The sequence below is a fragment of the Melozone crissalis genome, unplaced genomic scaffold (genome assembly GCF_028551555.1).
Source record: "Melozone crissalis strain CALT ecotype California unplaced genomic scaffold, PUWL_Pcris_2 ptg000005l_1, whole genome shotgun sequence".
NCBI lineage: Eukaryota > Metazoa > Chordata > Aves > Passeriformes > Passerellidae > Melozone > Melozone crissalis.
The window spans coordinates 48601723-48626083 of NW_026535783.1; positions in this window are offsets into that span (position 1 = coordinate 48601723).

Sequence of the window (24361 nt, forward strand, 5' to 3'; positions counted from 1 at the left end):
ATTTTTAAAATTAATGGTTTGGCAGCATTTTTTAAGCGAAGAGCTTTGGAGGCAAGTAAAAAAGAAAAGTGTTTAAGTGTGCACGAACAGAGAGAAACATTTAATTAAAAGCATGAAAGGAGGCTAAAGACTACGTTCATTCCTGCTTTTTGGTAACATATGCCTATCCTATAATTGCCTGTAAATAGCCACTGCAAAAGCAGCTCGGATGAGTGGGTTTTCTGGATGAGGGATGGAAACTCTGGCGAGTTCAGCTGTCGAAATCTTACATGAACTAGTACTGCATGGGGACGATGCGGGGGGAGCGGGGTGAAAAGGGGAGCGGTGGGTAAGGGAAATTAAAAACAAAAACAAAACCAAGCCCCCCCAAAAACCCTAAACCTATAGAAACTCCGGCTTGCAGGGATATTTTTCTAATTATCACCTTAGCAAGATACCGTTCCGTGCTTCCAAAGCCAAGTTCTCCCTCACCAGCACGGGTTTTGCACACTCACAAATGTTCTCCACTTCCGTCCCTTCCTCTCTCGTTCCCTCCCTACTTTCCTCCCTCCTTCCCTTTCTCCCTCCCTTCCTCTCCGACCTTTCCACGGGTTTGTACAGATCACCCACAAAAATGCCTCCGGGTGTCGCTTCGCCGTGCTCGGAGCTGGCGGGCGAAGGGGGCTCTACCGGAGGTACCCGCTCCTGCCGCTCGGCCACAGCTCCTCCGCGGCACAGAGAGCAAAACTCGCTCTTTCTGGGCCACCCCATGTCCTCCACACAGGCTTGAAACACCTTTTTTTCCTGTTGATAGGTAGCCCTTTGCCAGGCTCCTCGGTAAGACGCCGCACATTTTAGTAGAGAGCCGCCGATCGGCCCGCGGGGAGAAAGGAGAGGGTCGGAGGAGGACAAAAAGCAGGAGTGTGCCCATTGGGACCCCTGAGGATACACTCACAAGTCCGCTGACCCCAGAGCGGACATAGCTGAAGCCCCGCAGAGGCGAGGTCCCCTCCGGCATCCGCCGCCGCAGAGAACGGGCGGAGGCGGAGAGCTCGGGGCTGAGCGTCTCTGTCCCGGAGCCAGCGGCACCGCTGTCCCGAGGGGCTGGCGGAGCGCCGGTAGCGGCGCGCTGAGGATGCGAGGGGCTCCGCGGGGGAGTGACAGCAAAGAGGGTTCCGTGTGCCCCTCGGGAGGGTGGGGGGCTGCGGAGGGGCGGCGTTCCGATTTCTCAGCCGTTTGTTAATAATAACTCTTTAATTCTTTGGTTACAGCACACTCGTCCTTCACGGTATCTTGCGCTGGGCTGATTTTATTAGGGACTGAACCGCGACACGGGGATTTACACTGAATTGTTCTTATTGTCCAGTCTGATGTATTAAACCACGCCAAGTTTCATGGCTACATCGACAACTCGTTTCAGGCACAAATATTGGGATGTCAAGCTGTCACAAATTCCATCCCCTTCTCTGACCTGCGTCCATGCTATCGCACTGGGACAACGGCGGATGCTCAGGAAAATACTTGTTCCTGAAAATTCATCGCCCGCACTTTCCCCTCGACCTCGGCCGGCCGCGTCCGAGCACCCGAGAGCGGGGAGCGTGGCACCGCCATCTCGGCTCCCCGCCTCGCTCCGGCGCTGCTGCGACTCCCATCGGCTCCCCGCCGGCAGCCTCCGAGCCCGCCCGAGAGCCGCGTCCTCGGCGGTGTGAGCTTCCTCCGCTGCCCGACAGGCACCGCCGGGGCGCTTCTGCTGAACGCGCGGCACCGGGCAGAGCGCAGAGCAGCGGGGCAGGCAAACCTCCTCCGTGGCATCTGACGGCGAAAATTTGGCTTTGAGTTTTCCGTTACCTGTTGAGTGGGATCACGCATATAGGGGAAGCTTTCGATATAATGCTGCTTTCGCTCACTGTAAATCCCACATGTTGCAGCCAAATTCTTACCAGCTGGGAGGGCTAGAGCAGTAAAATCTAGCAGTTCTCTTTCATCATAAATCAAGTTTATGAACTATAGTACAAGGTATATAACTGTGGAAACTGAACTTTTTTGGTGGTGAATGGCTGTTGAAATATTCGACTGTGACATTGTCAAATTCCCTTTTCCACCTAAAACTTGACATAAGCTAATCCTTACAGTTATCGGTGCGTCTTGCTTAATTTGAAAGAATACCACCTGGCATAAATTGCATTAGACAAACAGACAAAAAGTTAAAAAAAAGTTAAAAAGTAAACCTCGCACTGTAACATTTAGAATAAAAACCACAGGTACTGATATAGCCTACGGTTCTGATCCGCATATTTGTAATCAGATGTGTGCAGGAGCCTGACCGTAACACACTGTCACACAGTGGTAGTCAAAGAATAAGTGACCTCGTTTTAAAAGGAAATGTAAAAGTACCCGTTCAAATTTCGTTTTTTTAAGGCCACTTTCCTCCCTCTCTATCCTTGCAATAAGCACAACAAGATCGGAAGTACGCCCGCACAAGACAAAAAATGGCATTCCAGTCTTATCGTCCTCCTTGCTTTTAACTGCTTACTGATTTATTCTAGAGCTTCTTAGGAGCAGAAAAGCTGAAGGAACAAACCCGTGGTGTCCTCTCGTTTGTGTTCTGATGCTGATTTGCATTAGATTGAGAGGACTGTTGTTCCTCCCCTAAAAGTCAGACGTTCAGCGATGTTCAGCGTTTCTTATTTGGGGTTTGATTGTGCACTAGGTAGAAAGGTTGCACAGCGATATCTGGAGAAGGGTAGCTCAGTGCATTATTTAGTGCCAGTGTTTTCAATACCTATGGTTACGATTTCTAATTATTTTTCAGAACGAGCTACTGCATTTAGCAAGACACTGATGACTGTTACCATTATAATCACAACCACGAATATTGCACCGACTCCCAATAAAATGTATCGATCCAGAGAGCACAGTATTACGGAAACATAATAGGAGATTCGGGTAGACTTCTTGGGCTCCCGCTAGTCAGAACAGGGTCTCTATCAGGGCTCTTCAGCTTGTCAAAACTTGTCTAATCAAAGGAAGTGAAAGTGAGGAAGAAAAGAGTTGGGATTTCACCATGTAACTTTGGAGATGGAAGACGGGTTAGGGATCGAATCACGCCTGTGAGATTGCAGCGGGTTTTTGGGCTAGGAAGTAACACCGGTAAGCTGTTAATTTTTCTCCTAGAAATCACCCCAAAGATTCTTGTGAGAAACAGCTGTCAAGACTTTACCCCTGGGGAAAGAAGAAAAGAAACCACACGCCACACACCCATACACTACCGCATATAAATAGCGACCTGTTATGTGATCCAGGACTCTCGAAGAGGTGTCTCGCACACTTAAAACAATTTAGAGATACTTTAAAATTAAATATTATTTGGTTTAATAATTGTTTCATTTTCCCATCCATAGATATCTGCAGCCGATATAAGAAACTACGGAGATGTGCTGCATCTCTCCCCATGATACCAGGCTTGCATTTTGTGCTGTAATGTACTTATTTTAATGCTTCTGCATTCGAACTTCCACTCATAATATTTGTGCAGCTGAAGAAAGAGAGCAACAATTTTAAAAAACCCCGAGGGTGCCCTCACTAGTAGTGCCCGTATTGATAAACCATATTTCTCTCCAGAGTTTGCTATCCTGAATCTTGCGTGAGGCTGCGGTGTTGCTGGTGTGGACGGCGTAGGCGAAGGCACCGCAGAGGCAGAGGCAGAGGCAGAGGCAGAGGCAGAGGCAGAGGCAGAGGCAGAGGCAGAGGCAGAGGCAGAGGCAGCCTGCCCAGCGTGGTGCTGCGCCTGCCTCTGCTTGGGGGAAATGGGAGCACGGATGTGGGCAATTTACATGCCTACTTGTTTTGGAGCTCTGGAAACAGACTAATTTTATATGTCCTTAACACTTTTACATCTGACTATTTTTTTTTTTTTTTGTCAGGTATAGACTGTCTATCTATGAAGATAGATCTGGATTAGCTCCTAAGAATGCATAAAATCTGGGATAAATTGAAAAAAAATCTGCTATCGTTTGTAAGTTTGTCTTAACACTGTAAAATAAGATCGGGAGTTAAAATCCCTCTTATTCACGTTATTTCTCGGTGTATTCTGAAGTATTATGAAGTCACTCACATTCTGTGTGTTTGGGATTTTGCAAGGAAGCAGCAATATTTACTTTCTTTTATATCTCTCTCTCTTTTTTCTTTTTTCCTTTTCTCTTTCTCTCTCTCTCTCTTTTTTTTTCTTTTTCTTTTTTTTTTTTTTTTAACGGAGCTGACCTCTTGCAATGGAGTCTGCTCTGCTAAAATTAGATATGTTACCATTTTCCATCTTTGCCTTTTTTTCTCCGTCACCCTTTAGACCAGTTTTGTACGATAATCCGTGTTCCAAGTCAGCTGTCAGCTTGCAGTAGTACCACACCACCTAATCTATGACAGTTCTAAAAAATGTGTCTTGATTTACGTTTGCAAACGGCTCTGCCACAGCAGTGGTGCTGCTGCTTAAGACCTAGTTTACAAAACACTATTGCTGTGCCTCATTTTTCTTCTGGAGGAATACAGCTCCATTCTCATTTCAGCTTCACAGACGAGAGATCATTTGCCTGTTCTTTTATTGTTGAACGCCTTAATCTAGTGTATAGACCATTAACACACAAATATAATCTGTTCAGAAGTTCATCTGGCGCGATTAGGCCAGCAGAGTGCTGGCTGAGCCGATCCTGATGCGAGCCAGAAGTAGACAGGACCGGGCGGGAGACAGAAGGCGACCGGGAATAGCTCTATTAGATAAATGTATTAATCTGGATCCCAGCTGTATCTGCAGTGTTTTCCAAGATTCCTTTCAGAAATCATTCTAGTCGGATGTGGGTTTCCCTAATTAATCACTCATGCCGTTGTATACATTACAGCTCAAGAGTGTAATTTTAGTCAGTTGTTTTGAAGCGCCTTACTGTTCCATCTGATCCGCATTTGTCGATTAAGCGTACAAGGAACGTAACACTTGTAGATAGAGTCCCGATACGGGTTCCCCGCGGCACCCGCCCGACCCCGCCGCCGCTCGGGGCCTGTCCCGGCGGGGCTGGGGCCGCCCGCAGCGGAGCCGGGGCCTGTCCCGGCGGGGCTGGAGTCGCTTGCAGCCGGGCTCGCCGCGCCGCCTCCCGCCGTCCCTCCCGCGGTCCCGATGCCCGGGCCCGAAGCCGGGGCCGGTCCCGCCGACCCCCGCGGCCATTCGGGCCCGGCAGCCGCCGCGGGCGGAGCCGTCCCGGGGCGTGGTCAGCAGCGGCCCGCCCGCCGGGGCAGGGCCTGAGGCGGGGCCGCCCGGCCCTCCGGCCCCGGCCCGCCCGGGCCCGCCCCGCCGCGCCGCGGGTGCCCGGGGACGTCTCGCTTCATCTGTCACCAGCTCTGTTCGCCTGCCCAGCTGTCAAAACAGGGGGTGTCTTTTTCATTCCAGCTCACAAAGTACCAAAGGGGAAAGGGGCTTTAATGCCTGTGTTTGGACACAAGCAATTATCCCTAATTATTGTTTTTCTTTTGAGCCTGCCCGTCCTGCTGGAGAGCCAGCAGATGAGCATGCCCTAATCCTCCCCAGTCGGTTGATCTCAGTGGGTTTTGCAGGACAAACCGGGCGAGAAGGCTTCGTAGCTTTCATCTCGATGTGAGTTTTGAACTGATTGAAACTCATTGCGATGGAAGAATTAACCTCGGAGCCCAGGCTTTCAATGGCCCCTGATAAGAGATTATACGTGTTGATGGCAAGCTTTTCTTGGCAAAATGTTTTCAAAGGGCTCGGAGCTGTTAAATCAAAGCCCTATTGAATTGCTGGTAGGCCCCTTAGAGCTCTCCCTCCTTCTTCATTCCCCGGTACTATGTGTTGGTAATTACTGGCAGGGATGGGAGAAGGAAAACAGAAAATCCCCTCGAAGGTATACACAGATGTGCACAAAGGTGATGGGCAACATCAGGCAGAGAACTACGAGGAAGATAGAGGAAAATTTCTTAATTCCATGGAGGATAGTTCTATAAACAGGCCAGTGCAAGGCTGATCCTTTTCTGCTGCAGTCTCCTCTCATATGTCTTCTCCATGATTTTGTAACGTTGCAATAGCATTCCAAGGAATCATGCTTCTGTGTTACTTCCTCAATAATTCATCCTTTTAAATATATGGAAAAGAAATCGAAAATCAGAAAACCCAAAAAAAGCTAGAAGCTATGAGGATCTTTCAGCCGCACATGCCTGTGAGTGTAAGAAAACCTCGGTAATACTTAAGAAAAGGAAAAATCATGATGAGTCCTTTTTAAAGGAGAGATACTTATTTTTCAAGTTTGCTTCTTCCTCACCTGTACAAAGGGTGTGTCCTGGACTCTGGAATTACACATATTGGTAAAGAATTACCGTATTTATGAAATTTGGGTCATATTTTATTGAATACTCTTTCTTCCATTGTCTCCAGAATGGGAACTTGGAAAAAGCCTGCATGCAAAACTGAAAGTTGTTTGCTTCCAGCACTCTTATGACTTAAACTTTGTTTGATGGACCCTAGCTTTTGTAAATGAATGTGTGTTTGATCAGAGGCAGATCTGGGGTAATGGATGTGATTCTTATTTTAACAGTAAAAGGCTAAGGTCTAACGGAAGAAAATATTTCAGGAAATAGAGGTGGAGATAAGGATTTTCCATTGGAAAGACAGTCCGCTTCAAGATAAATGCCAACAAGGCAACCACTGCAGAAAAGTGTTGAGCTGGAGAAAAAAAATCTGCTGGCAGACAAGGAGAGATGTTTGGATGGCCCAGATCATGTTTACTTACTATGAAGGACCATGGGACAGTGTTATTACATTGATGTGCTGATTGGTTGATGAGAAAAAGAAAGCATTGATATCCAAGACCAGAAACATATAAACAAACAAATTAATTAATAAATAAAAGAGTTTTTGGAATGCTACTGACAGTAAAACATTACCTTTTTCACTACATTAGCCTGTAGTGGTAATGAGAAGGTAGTGGAAGCAGCGGCAATATGAAGTTAGACAAACAGCTTGATGGATAAGGTATCTGGAAACTGCCTTAGAGAGGGGAGATCAGCACCGGCAGGAGCTGGAGTGCTGCAAACCCAGACAACAACCTATGGAGGTACTAGAGCCAGCTGCCTCACCTGATGCTCCAGCCAAAGGAGGAGGCCTAGGTTCCAAGCTATTCAAAATGTGTACTGCAGGCTGGTAGTCATACTACCTAGAGCATCAGTTTTTTAAATTTACTGTTTATGGCATTTGCTTTTTCTCTCTAATAACACTCATATTTTTAGAGCTCTATATTTAAAATATTTCCTTATGAGGGAACATACTTGGGTTCAGAATGCTCTACTGAGTACCGGTATGCCTTGTCTTCCCAGATCGTGATCCAAGTTCTAGCCACAGTAATTTACTGAAATGACCTTGAGATCAGCCCTTTATAACCCTTGGTGTTTGCCAGATCACAAACATGCAATATTTTTTTTTCCTTCATTTAGAAGCTTAAGCCATAATAGTTAAATAATAAAACTAAACTGCAGTTACCTGTGCATAGGCAGTACAAATGCCAGAACAGTAACCTTTGCTTTTAACATTAAATTTGCTTTTGGCATTAAATTACCACAAAAATCCAAGTTGTTTGGGTTCCCTTCAGCTTGTATTTTATAATGGAATTTTCTTGCCAGCAGATCTTTCAGTGAGAGCTTTGATAGCAATTGCAAAATAGGCTTTTATGAGGAAAATTTGTAGGGTTTATTTGCTTGTTTGTTTGCTTTTTTCAAACAGCATCTTAACAACTGGAATTACAGAATAAAAATTTTGGCTTACTCACTTCTTACTGTTGACTAGGCCTGTGATTTTTGTGGAGATTCTGTGGAGAATAATAATAGCTTTAGTTGTTTTGGTTGTTGAAGTGTTCTGCCAAGGCATCTGACAGAGTTCATAGGCTTTGCAGGATCCTACGGAAGCTATACATTGCAGAGTCTTCTTTGGTGAAGTGCCTAAATTATCACAAAACCGTTGGAAAGCTTATTGGTAAGAATGTACTTGCAGAGTTTATACTCTTCATTGAAGTGAGCAAATGCAATGTGGATTTTACAGCAACCATAGGATGAAAGGAATCTGTAATAGAATAGAAGACAAGCCTGTAGTAGAATAGATAAAGTAGCTGTGTAAATATTTGGCAATTCTGAAGAGACATCTAAGGCTAAGACTGTTTCATTGCTACTTCAGAAATGCCTGCAAGCCCCAAATAGTTAAAAAGTTTGCCACTTGAAATAATGTGTGTCCAGCTTGTAAAGTTAAATATTTGGGTTCAGCCCCAAAGACTTTAAAATTTTATACTCAGTGAGAAGCAGCACTTGGATCCAACAAGGAGGTGGTGGTGATGTGGTATAACAACAACACCCTTATTAGCAGCTGCAGCACAGCAGCTCACAGACATCCCAGACAGATGCAGTCTTTGCTGCCAAATAGAAAAACTGACAGCACATAATACAGTAACAGAACCCCTGAGGTTCTTGGGATCAGGAAGGTATTTTGGGTTGGGAATTTCCATGGACTTGACATATTGAAATAGTTTTGGCCCTAACAGCCTCTGACCAAATTCTTAATATAAAAATAAGTGACTTTACCACTTGTAGTTCTCCATCCCATTCATGCCAGGGTTTCCAGTGTCTCAGCTGTCAGTCTCTTGACTTAGCATAAGAGTCCTTGTTTCCTAGAGCAAGGAGGCCCTATTAGTATTTTCTATTGAGATATTTCAGGGACAAACTCCACATGTTGCAGGACCACTGCTGGTCACATAGACTGGCTAACCAATCCAGAGAGAGTGTTTCTATAATTATTTGCTCATAGAGATTTGCCATCTAATCACATACAAATAGCTACACAGTACAAGTCCCTTGCACCACATTTCTCTTTGCCATAGTTCAATAAATGCTCCATTCTTCAAAGCAATAGCTAGACCATTTAGAATTAAACTTCAGTTGTTGCTCAGCAGGAACAAAGGGGAGATCTTATGTGAAAGTACTGTGTAGCCCAAATATCATTGTCCTTATCCATTCTACACGCTACTTTCTTGGGAATGTTTCTATTGGTGTCTGCAATTGTTTTAAACATTTATTGTCATTGAAGGACAAAAAATAGTGGGAATAGGTACCACACATCCTCTGCCAAGTACTTAATATATGGTATTACAGAGAGAGAGAGACCAATATTTGTGTCAGGAATCTAGTTGCCAAGCATTAAATAATTTTTAGATCAAAGTGAATCTCTATTTTCAACTTCCTCTTGTTTTATAATAATAAGGTGGGGTTTTTTAAAATAAAAGATAAATGTTATCCTTATGAAGCAAAAATTTGCCTAAGGAAGATAATTGTATTTCTGTGTATCTTCATATAATGTAGCAGGATTTGTAAAAAAATGAGCCCAAGAAAATCTGCAAACACTTAGAAGAAGAGCCAGTCTTTATGGCTTATGAGATCTAAAAGAAAAAATATTCTAGCTGTAGCAGGTGCCACAGGCCACAGAGAAGAAACTAAAAAGATGAATTATATGCAAATATAACAACTGAAAGAAATTCTAGCCAAAAATTTCATGAAATAAAAACAATAGAAAGGTAAGATAAGACACACAACTATGGGCTCAGACATGACTCAGTTGTTAAGAGATGCTTTGCTGACACAATGTTTTGTGGCATGTTCATTCTGGCATGTTCATTCTGGCAGACTGTCCACAAGATACATGTGGACATAAGATGCAGAGCAATGTGTAAAAGATCTGGTACTCTTCATAGATGAAAAATCTTGGATTAACTAATTTTTGCTCTTGTGTTTTCTATAACCATATCAGAAGGGAATCTTATTACAGAATATTTTGCTCAATGTCCCTTAGTAAATACATTATGTTATTTAAATTATTAAGTTTACCAACTGTTTCACTTATTTTCCCACTGTTGTTCTGTTTGAAATAGTACATTAAAAAAAAAACCTAACTACATATTTCATAAAAATAAAATCTCTTCCCCTTGCACATTCAAAATAACATTACTGGTCATTTCCCAGTACAAAGCTATAGATCTTGGCCAAAGCCTACCTTTCACCCCAAATGCAATATAGCTTGCCTTTGCAGATTCCCCAGACACCCCGGTACATTCCGCTGCCCACTTCCTATCCACTCACAGCCTTCATTTCAGCTGCAAACCTACTGTCTGTACTGGCATACACAAGTGGACAAAGATGTGATCAGGGACACAGGCTTAAAGGATTTATTTGAAGTTTTGAGTACTTTGTCACCTTGAGGGTTTCAGTTTGTTTAGAGATTCATTCTGACCTGTTCAGTGACTCACAGGGAGAAAGAGCCTTTTCCTTTTTAAAGCTTGGACAGATGACAAGGACTTTCAGATTAAGCATCATGACTATAGGAGACATTTTTTCCCCTCCCTGTTTTTGTTTGGTTGTTTTTTTCTGGTTGTTGTGGTTTTGGGTTGATTTTGGTTTTGTTTGCTTGTTTGATTGTTTTGACTTGAGATTTGTTTGAATTGGTGTCATATCTGTTGTAGCGTTTGACTGAATTCTGCCTTTTTTTCCTGTTCTTTTGCTTTGATTGCACACCCTTCTCTCACAACACATCCTCAAAACACACCAGTGCAAATTTCCCTGGACACAAGTGAGAGCAGAATGGGATGCAGAGGGTCTCCAAGCATTAGTGACTTGAGAAAGGAGTGGCAGCAAGGGCTGAGTGACAGCAAGTGTTGTTGAAATTCACAGTCTAATGTAGCTCAATTAGGCAAATAAATGTATGCAAATATCCTGATGGAACTTTGGAATCAGGACAATGTCTGCATGAGGGCTTCCATACTCACAGAAATGAGAACTTAGAAACACAGGAGGAAATCACTGACATCAAATTCTCTCTGATTATAATGTCTCTCGAGAAAACACCAAGAGACCTTGGAAATAGGGACTATATAGCAGAGTGGTCAATGTGCGTGTCACAAACCATATAGTCTAAGCAGCAAGTGCAGCTCTTCTGCCTGATGTTTTGTGGCTAGCTGTGGCCAAGTTCCCATGAAATACAAGACAATAAACACTGGAGATCCTAAAGACGCCAGATTTATCTTGAGACATATCTTCAAATGCTTCTCAGACAAGTCTCCTAGTGGAGCAGTGGGACCCCAGCTGGCCTCAGTCATATCTCAGGTGCTCTCTGTTTCCCACTTTTCAGAACTGTGTGATACATGTCTTTCATGTCTCAGTCCCTGAAGATTGTGGCATACAGTTTGTGTTGTGTGAGGTGGAGCTCATGCCTGGCCTCAGGTTCAGGGCTTGGGGGCTTTGACATAAACATGGCAGTCTGAAGTCCCTGCAGAAAAGCAAGTGATGGATAATTTCCCTGACAAATTACCCTGATGGTTCCCTCTGAATCTGAAACCAAAATCAAAATCTAACAGCAAGGAGAAAAAAGGAAAGGGATATTCTCTGTGCTACTTCAAGAGTTCCAGTCCAGACTTTCCTCCAGCCTCTACTTGTAACCAGTCTTAGAGCCAAGCAGAAAAGACAACCCGCCTAACTAGAATATATCACTGCAACATGTGCTAGAGGGAAAAATACCTTATATTTCCTTTGCAAACTTCTAGCTGAAGCCATAACACAACATGCTTTTCTTTTGTTGAGTTTGGTCAAATTTTTTCAATAAACTGTACATATGAGAAACTTTCAGTTGAAACACAATATATGACTCAAGAACAAAGGCATAATTGCAAATAAATACTTCTATACTTAAATTTTAACTGTGATGCATATCTGTGTTTTGTATGTGTCATTTCTTTGGGCTTGTATGGCTAGTTTTTTGTAGTGTGGGGAGTTTGGTTATAGGGGCAGCTTCTGTGAGAAGCAATCAGAAGCTTCTGCCACAACCAAGCCCATGCCTGCTGGCTCTAAGATGGACCTGCCACTGCCAAGGCTGACACCATCAGTGATGGTGGTAGAACCCAATTTAAAAAGTGGGGGAAGTTACTATGCAGGTTCAAATTTCAGCCAGAGAAGAAAGGAGTGAAATTATGTAAAGCAAAACCATGGTCAGTGAAGAAGGACAGGAAGGAGGTGCTCCATGTGCCAGAGGTGAGATCTGTCTCCTGTAGCCCATGGTGCAGATCATGGTGAGGCAGCCATGGCCCTGAAGCCCCTGGAGGACCACCGTGGAGCAGAGATCCCACAGCCTGTTCAGAACCCCACACCAGAGGAGGTAGATGCCATCAAAGGAGGCTGTGCCACTATGGGAAGCCTGTGCTGCTGGACAAAAGGACCTGTGTCCACTGGAGAGAGACCAGACTATGTAGCAAGTTTGTTGGCAGAACTTGTGACTCCATGGGGTACCCTCGCTAGGGCACTCAGATCCTGAAGGACTGTACTGCATGGAAGGGACCCATGCTGGAGCAGTGGAAGAGTGTGAGGGTCCTCCTACAAGGGAAGGAGAGGCAGAGACTATGTGTGTTGAACTGACCACAACCCCCAATCCTCAACCCTCATTCTTTTTCACTGCTGGGACTAAAGTTGAACCCAGGAAGTATGGGCAGATGGGGGAAGGCATTTTAGGGGTTGATTTTATTTCTCATTATCCTATTCTGGTTTAATTGATAAGAACTTCGCTTCTCCTGGTCAAGCCTGTTTTGCCTATGACAGTGACTGGTGAGTGTCCTCTGAGTGTCCTCAGCTCAGCTCATGAGCCTTATACTCCGTCTCCTCTGCCGCCTCAGGATACTCTGTCCAGCTGAGTGACAGCGAGCCTTTGGTGGGGTGGTGTCCAGCCAGGATCAGCTCCCCACAGTTGCATTTCATTTACCTCGAGGTGAGAGAACACTTTTTTTTTCTAAAAATAAATGCTCAAGTGCATGGATAACACAGTTTAAGGACTTCAAAACCAGTGTGGATTAACCTAGAGGAACAGTAAAGCAAAATTTGTCTTGGCAGACAATAAGAAGTGATTCACACAATTGTCTTACTTTTATTAAAATCTTTCTGTCTTCAACTTTAGTTTCCAACAAATGGTTTTGTAGAAGCGTGACAAAGGAACACTGATATATAGCTAACTGCATTAATATTTTTAAAAAGTAATTAATATTATACATTTTGCTCTTTCATCTTAATCCTATTGGACTTACTTTAGCAGATGTCAGCATCTTAAATGCAGTTGGAGGCCGTATTGTGAAATAACTGTTGAACCTGAAGTAGTTTATGATCAGCTCCGGTGATGATGTGCTGGATATTATAACCTAGGAAACAGAGTATTACAGGCACGCTCAGCCTACAGATGTTGCTGTGTTAGTTTTTGGTGTCCTGGAAAATAGTATTCAAAGATATTGAAAACAGCTGCTTTTCCTGTTAGTGCACTGGATGCTTATCTCCTTGCTCTATATATCAAAATATCAGTGTCAAAATTTACTATTACTGCATGAACTGGAGAGACTTTGATCCAGAGACAAAATAGTTTAGTCAATATTACGTAACAGCTACCCTCAGTATATTTTAAAACAAATTTTAAAAAAAAAATTATTATTCTGTTACAGTATGATGAGTATGAATTAAAGTGAAACAAAGCAAGATTGGACCATCACAAAATAATTTTGAATCAAGAAATTAGTTTGAAATTAAATAGAAAATGCATTTTCAGAAACAATTTTAGTTTAAGTAGTTTTCCATTTTGGATTCTCAGGGAATTAAAAATGTGTATTTTTTCCCTAATTCCATGGAAACAAAATTCAAAGTTTTACTACAATCTGTAAGGTGAAAGAGAATTCAGAGTGCTGACAGGCATAAAATGTTGCTTGGACTCTGGGAAACCTTGAAGACAAGTATTCAAAGTAAGATGCAAGTTAGAGAAAATGGAAGGAATTTTCAAAATGCGTCTGTGAAATGAAAAGGGATCCTATGAGCAACAGTAGCATAACTGAACAAAGAGAGGACGGGAAAGAGCACAGAGGATAGAGAGGGAGAAGGTGACATCTAAAGGTCTATATGTTGTTGCAGAAGATGTGTATAGCATTTATTTGAGAATTAAAGGAAGAATTCACACACCTGTATGTCTTTGGCAGATCATGAGTGGTGACTTACAGCAATTAGTGAACTTTATGATTCTATTCTGGGAATAATCACAAAAGTAGTGTTGCTCACAAATGTGCTTGTTTGATAAAATGTATAAACACATTTGTTAAGGACTCATCTCCCAGATGTCCTCGATTTTGCATGCAGTCAGCAAAAGCAATTGACAACCTCCCCTGGGTCAAAAAAAGGCCCATTAGAAGCATTGCTCTCCTACCCATCTGCTGAAGCTGTTATCTGAGGCAGCTAATTATATGTTTCACTCTTTCATTTCCAGAATCAAATACACCTCTCAGTCTCTGTATCATTGATTGCATTAATTGGAAACATTTGCAGGAATCATGGACAGTGAACTTTACTTCACCCTGAAGACAGGGATAACGGTCCTTCCATCTTTTTTTTTTTTTTTTTTAAATTTATAAAACTGTTTAGAACAGGGAGCGTGAATAGGGATAATTCAAAACAAGCTATTTTTGCATATATTGCATTGCCCGTCATGGACAGAAAATCTGACTTGGCCTAAATTCAGGAAAATCTAAGACTTCTCAGGACTTTGTCCTAACCACTCCCATGTCCTGCTTAATCATAAAGTCAGATGTCTGGTACACTTCTTGCATGATATACAGTTAAGAATGCTGGTCATGGGATGATTAATAAAGTACCTTCTATTGGAACATCAATATAGGCCTATTTAATATTTTCTCTTCTTGTTTAGCAGACCACAGCAACAGGGGGCTCGCTGGATTGCAAGAGGAAAGTGCTCCTGAAATGTGCAAGGGATTTCCCTGAGGAGAGACACTGCTGGTGAACAGCAGTGTGTGCTAGGAAAGCATTGCTGAAGACCTGGAGTGGCCACAAGTCAGCACAGAATAGTGGGGAAGATGTATCGGTGACAATGGGCTATTGGATGTAAACTAAACCACCAACAGGCACTTTTACTGTAATTGTACATATTAAACTCCATGACCAAAATAGCCTTTATCAGGAAGATACTGGTTGACTGGCATACCTTACCCCACACTAGAAATAATTTGCCTTAGTTACCAAAACATTGTTTGAATATTTTCCAAAATGCAGTGTTGAAAAAAGCAACAAACCCTAAATATTATTTAATCCGTCAGAAATTAGTGCTAACCTTGTTAGTTTTTCTCATTGGAAGCTGTCCTACAATGTACAGATAGTATATTCAGAGAATTACATTATTTGTGGGAAATATATTTGATAGCTCTTTTCATATAATTTACCACTATCCCTAGCCAAAAGAATATAAGCCGGGATGTAGCACAAAAATTCTGATCTTTGTTCTTTGGGCTTTTTTTCAGTATAAGCAATTTCAGCTTCATTGAAAATGCTCATTTGGAGATCATATGAAATCAAAAAATTTCCAAAGTCGTCGTTATTAGAACTGGTCTTAACTCAGAGCATTATGTTCAGCTACATGTTCTCCCTTGTTCTGCAAGAGGTTCTTAGATTAGATTCATAAAGCTGTTTACTTTCTTTTTATTGTCCCTTTCTTATTTTGACTCATAGTTTTGTTCTATATTATCTGATAGAGATATATGCAAACTAACAGAACCTATGGGAATACAGAGAGATTGAAACTAATTTTCTTTATTATGAAAACTTTATACACCTTCATACAAAATTTGCTACTTGAAGTTAAATTAAAGGTTTAAATTAAAATTAAGTGTTATATGTGATGTTCCTGAAATTCAAAAGAATACTTTAAACGATCCTTGGGAATGTCATAGAATCATAGAATGATTTTGCAGAAGGGACCTCAAGGATCATCTAGTTCCAACCTCCCTGCAGTGTGCAGACAGCTTTCATTAGACAAGTTTGTTCAGAGCCCCATCCAACATCACCTTGAACACTTCCTCAGATGGGACATCCACAGCTTATCTGAGCAACTTGTTCACCACCTCACCACCCTCACAGTAAAGAACTTTTTCCTAATATCGAATCTAAACCTACTTCCTTTGAGTTTGAATCCATTGCGTCTTGTCCTGTCACCTTATAACAAGTCTCTGTGTTTCTTGTAGAGTCGCTTCAAGTAGTGGATTGATGGCTGCAGTTAGGTCGCTCCAAGGCCTGAACAATCCCAGTTCTTCTAGCCTTTCCACGTAGGAGAGATGCTGTACCTTAGTTCTACTGTGTTGTGTCCATTCTGTCTTAACCATTCATATCTTTATGGTGTTGAAAAGTTGCTTATTTTGAGCCAGGTGACCACAACCTTCCATATGATGGTACCACTTCACTTAGGGAAGACTCCAGGCTAGGAATATAGAAGAAAAACATTTAATGTTAAAGGCTTGTGTAGTCTCCCTCTAGATTTTCCGACATCACTTCTGACATTCCTCAATCTGAAATTCTTAGTTGCATGTAAGACATGCTCCCAGTAAGACAGTAGAAATTTGTTGAATAATGTGGGAACAGCATCGTTAAGCTTCTAAGTAGCTTTAAAGCTAAGAGAAGAAAATTGCAACTCATGCTCTGTGCAGTACATCAGAGACGTAGTTAATCGTACAAACATATTTTCTTTGCTTATCTGCTGGTAGATGTGTGTTATCAGCTGTGAAATTGGTTACAGTGCTGGAAACAATCCCTTTCACCACAGGCTTTGTATTCTTGTTCTTTCCATGGGAATTTTGAAACTGCTGGCAGGGTATTTATTGTACTTTGCTGACACAACAGTAAAAATACATATAAAAACTGTTTCAGAGTTTTAGGTCAAATTTTTGCTCTTCACTATGCTAATATTAATACAGAGGAAAGCTACTGCATTTCTACTTGTGTAACCAAAACCAGAGCTTTGCCTTAAGGAACATGAGTGCAAATAACAAGGTATTAAAAACACAGATGCAGAGAGAGAGGTCCATGTGTGGAAATGGTTTATATTAAGAAGCAGTTGCTGAAACAAATGAGAGTTTTGCCCGTGCAAGGCCCACTTCTTGATTCAGTATTTTTCTTTGTGACTTCTAGTTTTAGAGACATCTATAATTAAGACAATTTGCTCTGCCTAGTCATGACTGCTTCAGATCACTTCTCATCTCCTTGGCATTCTAGGTATTTTTCTGGACTGACCCTGAACCAAACTTCCAATTGAAGTTGTCCATTATGTTCAACCAGAATTGACAGTGGAGCTGTGATTTTTTAATATCTTCAGAGGATTACTTCCAGTCAATCACAAATGTTAATTGTAACAACTGGCTGCATAGCATATATAAAACTTTCTATTTCCTTGTACATAAAAGGATGGCTAAATTCTCTGCTCAAACTTTCAGTTTGTCATTGTAATATCTGAAGGAATTTCTAAGGAGAAAAGGGTGAAAAAAATTCAGGCCTGCCCATGCTGAACAGACAGGATATAAAATATTAACCAAAGTGATTCTGTTTTCAATTGCCTCCTGAGCAACTTTTGCACACAGGTTCAACATTTCTAGCAATAAGATAATGATAGGTGAATAATACTGCAATAATAGATTGGTAGGCTAGCATAAGGTGAATAATATTCTTATTTTTTCATTACTTTTCTTAGACCTTGGACACCAGAGTCAGAGCTTCCATTCCCTTTAGCAAAACATTCCTCAGGATCAAGAATGACTGTGGAAAAAGGCGTCAGTCATGAAATCAAAACTGAATTGTAAGAAGCCATCATAACAATCCTGAATTTGGTAAATTTTGAATGTTTTCTTTTTCTGAAATTATTTTCATATAACTTAAACCCTAAGAGAATAATAGAATTACTTTGAAGATTATTTCTGCTCTTTTGTCAGTTCATAGGAGTGTGGGCCTTTTCCTCTGGCTCAGCCACATTTATGCTTGGGAGAAGTCACCTCATGACTTGTGTCTTTGAAGTTTATAACTGCTAATGTATTTTGCATTGAAAGATGCAGTTGTGCCTATGGAATAGATGTGTCTCTTGTCACTCTTTACCACCAGACTGAGTTTGGGTGATGTCTAGGGAGTGCGAGTGTATGCAAGTGGACTCATGAAGTTACCAGAGCCCTGGGCATGTGCCAGGAATCTCCATCTTGTCTTGCTGCTAATACTTTCTAAAATAGGAAACAATGATGCATTTGTTCCAAAATCCTCCACAGAGCAGCTAATATTATTTTATGCATAGCAATCCAACATAAATGTAGGGGATTTTTCTTGGTCAATACGAGGAGGAGGCAAGTCCTGAAAGCAAAGTGTTTTGTTGTCCATGCCTGAATTTGTCTGATCCTGGAAAGACCATGAAACATTCCTAAGTCCTGTTGTGTCCTCATAATGTTCTGGAAGACAGCATAAGCACAGTGTAAGTGCAGGCTCCTCCTCCTGTGGCCCACTCAACAAGTGGGTTTTTGCTGTCCCAGGTCATGACAGTGTCTCAGTGGCAGATGGGGCACACGGACGTAATGTGGCTTGGCAGACTCTTCCAAGGCTCATCCACACTGCAGCAGAGCATATCCTAGAGAATGCTTAAATACTTGGTGTGCACATTAGGCTTTCCCAGAAAAAACTAGCTGAATGGCCTCAAACTTCTCAAAAAGCCCAGTGGGTAAGCAGTGGCGGACTAAGGGAGAAGTTTACTTCAAAGCCACTTGGCATTGCAAGGTTGATATTATTACCTCAAGATTAATATTTGCTTCAAAATAGCTCTGTTTTGAGAAAATTATAAATCTTGGGGAAATCTTCTGCCTTCTGAGGAGGTAAAGTTATTTGTCTTGCCACTTTGCACTGGTTTTCTCTTTGACCTCTATATTTTTAAATAATTTGAGCAAGCAACCAAAAACCTCTCACCCATAACCAAGAAAGAAGCAGTAGTTATCTGAGTTCCAGATATATGCATTGGTGTAAGCTTTGTGTGTGCATTATTATTTATTATCATAAATGGCAATGTCTACTAGCATATGCAGAATTGCTCATAATTTAGATTTGTTAAAGCTGATGTTATTTCATGCAAATGTATTTTGAGCATGTCTCAGAGCGGCGCCAGAAGTGAAATAAATTTCACTGCTCAATTTCTTTGCTGTGGCTGACTGAATGACTTCAAGCATGGCTGTGAGCAATACTTCATTCTCTGGTGCAATATGTATATATGGCTTATTTGTGAGAAATTAATTTTTACCAGGGAAGCATGGAAAACAGTGCAAAATAGGTAAGGGAAGGACAGTTATCAGGATGCCACATTGAACATAGAACATATGGCAAAGGAGGCTTTTTGACATCTGTCTTTACAGCCAAATTAATGAAAGATTAAAAAATTCTTGTATAGTTTGGAAAAGTAGTAAGTACCTAAGAAAAATGCCATAATTCTTATTACATCCACTGGCAATACAACTGAAATATGATGGAAGAATTATGTTTCTATTAACTATTCTATTCTTCTCATATACTGTGGAGTGCTAAGAATCATTAATCACCCAGCTACCAAGCTGATACTGTCAAGGCATTGGCACTGGGCTCAGTTGCATCAGTGCTGTTGAACAGCAAATAGACAAATAAGCCTAGGACAGAACTAGCTGAAATAACAGAAGATTCACATGAGATCATGTAAAGACATAAACACAGACTGAAACAAACCAGAGCAGCTTTTGTGCACAAAATGATAAGCACTATAGAAATGATGGGAGAGCATTTGATGGTCTCTTCTTCCAAGATCTTGTGTCCAGAAAAGAAATCACTGTGCAAAAATATACAGGTAATGCTCGAACCTTCCCCATCTAAGTGGAAGGGTTTGCATTCACTAGTACTTTCTAGGAGATTTACAGCATTATGAAAATTGAATATTATATAAAATTTTAGCCATGACCAAGGGAAGTAGCTCCTAACCATAGTGCAGCAAGCTTTATTTAAAAGTAAAAGCAGGAAGAATCTGCAAGAAAACCTGGTAAGATGCTCTGGGCAAACATGATTTAATGGTTTTTGAGGGTGGGTGGGTGTTTTGGGATGATATCTAGCAAAAAGTGGGTATATATCCTCAGAGAGGATATATTCATAGAACAGCTGGGAAGAAGAGAGATCCCCTTATCTGCTTTTTGAAGGCAAGGGTTAGAGTGAATGGAATAAAGCACTTTTAACAATGTAACATAATGGTAAGGTGTTTCCAGGCGCATTTCCATCTTGCACTCTATGAAAGAAGAGATAATTCATTTATATAAAGATGCTTTTGGAGGTTAATTCCTACCTGCCTGAAGAACAACAGCTGGAAAACAGCTCTGAGTTTAAACAAATACAATTGCTCCCAATAAGTAGCAAATCCCTTCAAGAGGAAACTTTAAAAAAACCCAAACTTGAGAACCATGCAGAGAGGGGGAATTTTAAATTAAGTTATACAACTAACAGAATGGATGGGCAATATGGTAGCTATTAAAAACCAGACAAACTATACATGTGTATTGTTCAAATCTAAAATAAAATTGCATGATGTGGAAAAGAGAGAATTGCCCTGTAATTACACTGATAATTGAATGTGTTTAGCTTGAAATAGAAAAAGAGATGTGTACTAGTTTTGCAACTCAAGTACAAATATTCCTGCATTTGTGTAGTTCATTTTCATGTTAACTATTTATTGCCACTAAAATTGTGCAGCCATGTTCGTACATTTTAGGTTAAGCAAAGTTGCAAACTTTTTCCTGAACACATCTGCTGCACAGCCTATGTTATCCAGCTCCAAAGAAAGGAAAAAAAAAGAAAAAAGAAGAAAAAAAAAAGGTATGCATTGTGCCTTTCTACTGTGTACCATTTTTAGAGGAGAAATATGTACAAAAGAAGGAAGCCAAGTTGCCATAGCACCAATTTTTATGTTAGTAGCTGAGGGAGTGTGCACTTCTCTGTGGGATCCTAATGGGCATCAAAGAGATGGATGTGCTCCATGATTTTTTGCATCGTATGGATGAAGAGAAATCACCAAAGACAAGGCAAGGCATTTTTTTCATGGTTCCTGAAACTTGTTTTGATGCTCTTTTTGGCTATGTAAAAACAGAAATCAGACAAAATCAAGGGAAGAAAAAGCAATTATATTTATTGAAGGGCCCTCAGGTACATTTAGGGCAGACAAGGCCTCCCCGGGGACTACACCCAAAATGGACAATGGGTCACAGGGTTTTGTACTTATATAAGTTTGCTCTGTTTGCATTTTGGGGGTTAATCTTCCAATTACAGCTGCAAGTAATGAAGTCATTTACCCCAAGTTTGCTCCCACCCCCAACTCACTTTTGTCTACATTTCTCAGGGCCTGAGACAGTGAGGAACCCATGACTCCCAGGCCTGGAGAGGAATTGTTTTGTCTGACCAAAATGGGAAAGCAGTAACTAGCACTCTATATGGAACTTAGAGTTATACACTAAAGAATTGTAGGATTACAAATATATGAAAAATATAAAAGCTGAAATTGTAAGTTATCAGTTTCCTCAGCAGTGTGAATCAGAGACTGCCAGTGAAAGTCTAGACCCAGTGTCTGTAAAGAGTGAGACATCACAGGGAGCTGAGCCACAATGACACGCACATGCTTATAGAGGAGGTGCTTATAGAGAGGTCACCAGCATCAAGTGTAGAGCAAAGCTGTGTCTAAGCTTCCATTCCTTCTGGAGTGCTTCCATTACTTGGGATTTAATCTTTGTCTGCCAAGCTGGGCCAGGGTCCTTCTCTTTAAAACACAACCACCAAAGCCTGCTGTCTTTGATAGCCTTCAAATCTGTTAATCAAAATATAGAATGAGATACTCACACACTGCCTGTGAAGAGAGAGGCACATCTCTTAGACGTTGGTGCAGAAAGGTATCATAACCTCTGCTGCAGAAGAATACAGCCAGCTTTGCCACTGTGCAGCCCTCCTACAGCCAAAACCATGAGATTCTATGCACACTGGCAACGGGACATGGACAAGCTTTTTATGTATAAGTTGGTACATAAATACTCAAAGTGCAGCAGAACTTTGCAGCTACTGGAGTGGGCTTTTTCTGGATTATTTTCTTGAATTTGTTACTTCCTAAGGGTGTTTTTACATGTCAGAGTTTCTAATTCCTTCCCATTAGTGCTTCCAGCTCCATGTGCACTGTTTCTTGGAGGTCAGCCAGAGCAACAACCCAAAACCCATTATGTTTTCTGATTGAGGTACTATGCCGATAATCTCACCAATGAGACTCACCCTCTTTCACACCCAGAAACACCTCCACATTTGGATGACATTATTCTGTGGGGGTTTTCTTGCCAGAATGTCCTCCCTAGCGTGCTTTCCTAGGAAATTTTACCGTGAAGAGGAACCCCTTGCTCCCATCTGTTGGGAGGTGACAATGACATTCTAATTTCACATTTAAAGGCATGATGCAGGCTAGAGTCATGTAACTTTATTACTTGTTTAATATGAAAAAACCCTAAAAAAAGAATTCATTCTACTCACTTGTGGCTTCCCCATCTGGAGGGCATTGAGCTAGTCTCTGAGAGAGCTCTGACAGGCATACTGGATGGATCAGATCCCTGCCTGTGTCAGTGGGATGTGTGCACTATCACTCATTGATTATACTGGCATTTTTAGTACAGCACCAAGGAAGAACTATGCTCTTCCATTAACTGACATTCCCAAATGAATTAGGGTATCCCAGTGTTTAGAATTTGTTAACTGATTAAAACTAAAATCAAACCACGTGCTGCTAAGTTATACCACCTCCTTGCAGGACACCAATGTTTTGTGTGTTTAAGCCTTAGGAAAAATGGCATGTATTGTGATGTGTACTTCAACCAAAGTAAATAAGGCAGCAAAGAGGAAAGGGCAATTTCAGATGACTAATGGAGAGAGCTCTGCAAGGAGAGCATGTGCCACTTAGCAAGGCCTGGGGCTCTCCTGGCCCCGGGGGAGGCTCTGCCGCTGGTCTAGTGCTGCGCATCAGGGCACTCCCCCGATGCATGGCTGGCTGCATCGTGATGCAAGGTGCGCCATAGGGAACCTGAGTGCGTCCACTCTCAGCTGACTTTGAATGCCTCCCTGACAGACATCTGCAACCAAACTGGACAAAAAGCATCTCCAAAAGCTTCTGGAGAAGATATTACTTCACTGATTTTAGGTTAGTGAGATTATTCCATGCAGAAAAATGTCCTTGATCTTCTTTTTCACTTTACTGTAAAGGAAATACAGATTATTGTACTTGATGTACAAAGTATTTTTATACAGCAAATCAAGCACACCCTCAACAGTTGTGTTTTCATGTTAGGGCAGCATGTGCACTAAGAGGAGGAGAATTGGAGTTTACCAAAATTACCTGCATGCGTGCACTTCACCCAACAAATTGTTAGCACTAACTTTATTTCCAGATCACAGAATATTCCAAGTTAGAAGGCACTTACAAAGATCAATCCCACTCTCGAGTGAATGGTCCATCCAGGGATTGAACCCACAACCTTGGTGTTATTAACATCACACTTTAATCAAGTGAGTACTCTCAAGTGGGTACTCCCCGGGACAATTCCAAAGTAGCAGGCCATTCCCGAAACCATCCCCTCACCTTGATTTCACGTGGGGATTGAACTAAGCTCTCCCACATCCCAGGAGAGTAGATCCACTGCCAGTCTGTTGGATAATTGCGTTGCCTCACTCCCGTTGAAGCTGTTCTGTATGAATAATTAACTAGTCATTGCACCACTGGTTTGAACCTGACTTGCCCACTTCCCAGATGAACATGCCAACTAGCAGGATGGAGAAACACTCCCTTACATTCCCCATTCCCCTGTGTGGCTCACTGAACATTTAATTATTTATATTAAGGGATTTATGAAGCTTAAAGAGAAGAAAGGCTCATTTGGGGATAGCCTGGGGAATGGGGGACGTGAATCAAACTCCTTAGTCTGAGTCAAGCCAATAGAGAATTTGAAAGTTAGTGTCTGTCTCCAGGTGAGCTTTTGCTCTTGGGAACATTGAGTTAAGTCTGGTTGTGCATGCAAGTGGGCACAGGGAAAAACCTTCCTCCATTAAATACTGTAGCAAGGAAGTCTCACTGTCTTCTCCCAAAAGCAGTTGAGAATCCTGGCTGCATGTTGCTGGGAGTCATGCAATTGTGTACCTTACACACTGCTGTCCCCAGCATTTCCCACCAGGAAAGTGTTTCTCTTATATAATAAAACTTTCCTATGGTGTGTCTAGGAAGTAAGAAGGGTGTCCAAAGGGATCACAACCCTTAGAGTTACACATTTGTCATCTCTATCCTTGTTCTTATTCTATAAATTGACCACAGGGGGTCCAGAAAATGATAACTGTTTTTAGATGCTACCATTACATTTAATTCCTGATGTGAGCTTGAACCTTTCCACCTGAATCAGTG